Source organism: Mandrillus leucophaeus, unplaced genomic scaffold (assembly GCF_000951045.1).
Source record: "Mandrillus leucophaeus isolate KB7577 unplaced genomic scaffold, Mleu.le_1.0 Scaffold424, whole genome shotgun sequence".
NCBI lineage: Eukaryota > Metazoa > Chordata > Mammalia > Primates > Cercopithecidae > Mandrillus > Mandrillus leucophaeus.
The window spans coordinates 648,836-653,779 of NW_012104521.1; the positions used below are offsets into that span (position 1 = coordinate 648,836).

Genomic DNA, 4,944 nt, shown 5'->3' on the forward strand with positions numbered 1-4,944 from the left:
CTCTAATGAAGGGATCCAGGTGGAAGGAAGACTTGATTTACTTATTCATTAAATATTTTTTGGCTGCCTACCATGTTCCAGGAATTGTCCTATGATCTAGGTGTTGGGAATATAGAAATTTGAACTAAAAGTTCAGGTTCTCATGAAGCTTACATCCAAATGTGTATATATATGTGTGGGAGGGGAAGATAAAATATACACTTAAATAAAAAAAAATAAAGAAATAATATGTCAAGTATAAATAAGGCAAAGTGAGGGGAAAAGAAGGCTGAGAATTTAAAGGATGGAGTTATGTTGAATGACTATATCTTATGGGAACTAAATGACCATTATTCAGAATAAACATGCCAGAAGACAAAGATTTCGTAGATAATCAGAAATAGAAGATAATGAAAACTTTCACTTCCTTTGCCTGAGGTTGTTTTATTTTTACTAAGTTAACTAATTAATTAATCTTTCTAGCTTTTATTTAAGTGCAATGATCGAGGATGGATTTGAGATCTTGTTGAACGCAGCCATATCCATGGATTGCATATAGTTCTCAAAGCAGTGATCTGCTCCTACCGCATATCTATTCCAACTTTATCATCTTTAACATGACATTTGAAGTTTTAAAATTCCATATCCCACTGGAACTAGTAGAGAGGAGCCCCAGACTAAGCGGTCTGCTTTAATTCTTCTGACTCACTTCTCTAATTTTTTAAAAAATTTTATTTTAATAGCTTTTGGGGCTGGGCGCGGTGGCTCATGCCTGTAATCCCAGCACTTTGGGAAGCTGAGGCAGGCGGATCACAAGGTCAGGAGATTCAGACCATCCTGGCTAACACGGTGAAACCCCGTCTCTACTAAAAAAATACAAAAAATTAGCTGGGCCTGGTGGCATGCGCCTGTAGCCCCAGCTACTCGGGAGGCTGAGTTGGGAGAATCACTTGAACCCAGGAGCTGGAGGTTGCAGTGAGCCGAGATTGCACCACTGCACTCCAGCCTGGGCAACAGAGCAAGACTCTGTTGCAAAACAAAACAAAACAAAACAAAACAAAAAGCTTTTGGGGTACAAGTGGTTTTTTGTTGCATGCATGAATTATATAGTTGTGAATTCTGAGATTTTAGTGCACCCATCACCCAAATAGCGTATATTGTCTTAATACGTAGTTTTATTCCTAGCGCCGTCCCCTTCTGAGTCTCAAAGTCCATTACATCACTTTGTATGCCTTTGCATACTCAAAGCTTAGCTTCCACTTATAGGTGAGAACATATGGTTTTTGGGTTTTTCACTCCTGAGTTACCTCACTTAGAATAATGGCCAGCAGCTTCATCCAAGTTGCTGCAAAAGACATTCATTCCTTTTTATGGTTGAGTAGTGTTCCATGGTGTATATACATATATCCCACATTTTCTTTATCCACTCATTAGTCAGTGGGCACTTAGGTTGGTTCCACATCTTTGCATTTGTGAATTGTAATTGTGTTGCTATAAAAATATGTGTACCATTTTTTTTTTTTTCATATAATGACGTCTTTTCCTTTGGGTAGATAACAAGTGGTGGAATTGCTGGACCAAATGGTAAATTTACTTTTAGTTCTTTAAAGAATCTCTGTACTGTTTTCCATAGAGGTTGTACTTATTTACATTCCCACCAGTAATGTGTAAGTGTTTCCTTTTCACCACATCCATGCCAAAATCTATTGTTTTTTGACTTTTCAATGACTCTCCTCTAATTTTGCCGTATCTGTCTCATTATCACAAGGTTTCACATCTAGTGAGATGAAAGATGGCAACAGGGGCAGGTTTTTTTTTTTTTTTGGCTTTCTTTGATTCATACTATGCAGGGTATTCTTCCCTTTGCCTCTTTGATTCTTTATTTTCCTCCCCCTCATCAAATCCAAATAGATAAATGTCATCGTCATCTTCACTATCTGTAGCTCCACTTCCTCTAGTACCTTCCACATTAGCAGGACCATACTTGCCCAAAGCTTTCTTCATTCCTGCTAGGCTGGCTTTTTCCTTTTCGTAAGTCTTGATGTAATTACACCAATGTAGAGCATGACACAAGTTGCCAAACAATGGACTAGAGACTTTTTCAATTACTGCCACATCTGCTTGTGATGGCACATACCCCTTGTTGCAGCTCTGGTCAGTCAGGTAATCATTGTTCACCTGGAGGCCAGTGGGGCTTTTCAGGTCTCTGAAACCCATGGCATCAGCTGCATCTGAGAGCTGGGTAGCAGCAAAAGGAAGGAGCACAGGTTGTGGATGCCTAGCGCTGAGAGGAGACAGAGTTGTTGCAAAGAGTGAGTGGGAGCAATGACTTTAGGGAAAAGGCCCCCATTAAAATGTGAACTACATGAAGGCACAGTTTTGCTTTGTTTTATTCCCTCCTGTATCTCCAGTTACTAAAGAGGTACCTGGCAAATAGTAAGTGCTTGATAAATAATTGCTGATAAATGACTAAATGATTAGCAAATAGGTGATTTAGACTTTGTAAACATGGCCAAATCAATGAACCAGAGTCCCAGATTCTTCATCTATAAAATGAGGAGTTCAGATTGGGCACATTTTTTTCTTTTTCTTTTTTGAGATGAAACCTCACTCTGTCACCCAAGCTGTACTGTAGTGGCACGGTCTTGACTCACTGCAAGCTCCATTTCCTGGGTTCACGCCATTCTCCTGCTTCAGCCTCCCAAGTAGCTGGGACTACAGGCATCCGCCACCATGCTCAGCTAATTTTTTTGTATTTTTAGTAGAGACAGGGTTTCACCATATTAGCCAGGATGGTCTCCATCTCCTGACCTCGTGATCCGACAGCCTCGGCCTCTGAAAGTGCTGGGATTATAGGCGTGAGCCACCGCGCCCAGCCTTGGGTACATTTTAGGATTTCATTTAGCTCTAACATTCCATTGCTGGAGGAAAAAAAAAAAAAAAGTTGTTACTGTACCTCCTACTTCACTTTATCTACTTTACTAGGTATATTTTCATTGATTGGCCAGAAAAATTATAGTGAATGTTGTTTGTCTTTCCAGCAACTATTACTTCCTTTTCCCTGCCTAAGAGTACTTAAATTTTCATCTGGGTCTCCCCTGCTGATACGCTTTGAAATCAGTTGATCACCAGAAATGGACTGTGATTGACCAAAGCCAATCTCAGTAAGCCCATCTCCCTTGATGCAGTGATTGGTTGAGGCCTGGGTTCTCTAATCTAACCAGTTAGGTTAGCATTTCTCTGTCAGAAACGGACTCCTGTCTCCAGACAGGCCAGTGAGTTATGGATAAAGGAATTTTTGGGAAAAGTGTTTCTTGGCTCTTCTGAGAGTACAACTGAAAGACATGTTCTCTCTTGTCTGTATGCTTTTATATGTCTGTGTAAGCTTGGAACCATTGTAACCACTGTGGCATCATGAAGGTTGTAAACCTTGGAATAAGCTCACACTGTAGAAGGAAAAGCTGAGAGAGGAAAAATTAAGTCTTTGATAAAATCATTGAACTCCTGCATCAAACCAACCCTAAAGCACACCCTACCTTTTGAATTTCTAGTTCATAAACCAATAAACACCTTAATTGTTTACTCAAGCTTGTCTTTGATTTTTGCAGTTTTCTTTGAGGAGATAAGTTTAAATTCTTGAATCTTTAGAGTAGGATGAACTGATGATCGTCTATATGATTAGAATGAGCCGTACATGGGGGTGGTGAGGCAGCGTTTTCAGCTTGGGATTATTTTTGGCTCTCTGTTCCTCGGAATACTTCTTTCCAGCTTACCTCTCACAACCCCACCTGGGTGATGTAACTCAACCTATTTAGCGTGGATGATGGAAATTTAGATTTTTCTTTCAGAATATCCTAGGACCCACAGGAGTATTAGGGAAAGCAATACATGAAGAGTTGCACTTAGTTACCAGAACATTTTCATCACCCCCAAAAAGAAACCATGTATCCATTAGCAGTCACTCCCCACTGTGCTTCCCCCAGTCCCTGGCAACCACTAAAGTACTTTCTGTCACTATGGATTTGCCTACTACCCATTTATATATTTGAAATATTTTTTGGCTTAATAATTTACTAACCTCTTAAAATCCTCCCTCTTTGCTCTAATAGCCTTTTGGTTTAACTTAAATTAGACTGTCAACTAAACTGGAACTCTTCCAATTTAGGTAGGTTCAGTGTATAACTATGTATTTGATTCCATAAATCTTTACAGTATAAGCTATATAAGACTTTATGTTCAGTTATCCTCTTTTATTTTATTTTTTCCTTTAAGTTCTGTTCAAGAGTAAAGAATACTAAAGAAGGAAAAAGAATATGAGAAGTAGGAGGAGGATGAGGAGAAAAAAGAAGAAGATGAGTAGAGGGAGGAGGAGGAATATGACAGTGTCATAGAGAAAGGAAAATTTTATTGATGAAACCAAAGAAACAGCCACTATTGGATTCTAGAAAACATTACCCTCCTCCTCTGCAAACAAAAAGGGACGAAGCCTGGGTGTGATGACTCATACCTGTAATCCGTAATCCCAGCACTTTGAAAGGCCAAGGAAGGAGGATTGCTTGAGGCCAGGAGTTTGAGATTAGCCTGGCCAACAGAGTGAGACCCCTGTCCCTACAAAAACAAACAAACAAACAACCAAACCAGAATTAGCTGGGTGTGCTAGTGACACACACCTACAGTCCAGGCGGAGGTGTTGAGGACCTCTTGAGCACAGGAGTTTGAGACTGCAATGAGCTACAATCACAGCACTGCACTACAGCCTAGATGACAGAGTTTAAACCCTGTCTCAAAAAAAAAAAAAAAAAAAAAAGGATGAAAACCAAAACTGGATCTTACATGATGTATGTGATGAAAAACATTTTTGAATCTTCGTAGACTAGGACAGAGGCCCCTATGGCATATTTCAAAGAAACTCTCCATTTCTATATTAAACCCTATTTCCTTTCAATAAGCCATCTGATTTGGATA

The 4,944-nt window shown here is 39.6% G+C and overlaps 1 pseudogene; it reads right to left on the bottom strand.

Annotated features, from left to right (window-relative positions):
* Positions 1-465: 465 nt before the first annotated feature.
* LOC105548867 lies at positions 466-2,196 on the bottom strand (annotated as a pseudogene).
* Positions 2,197-4,944: the final 2,748 nt, after the last annotated feature.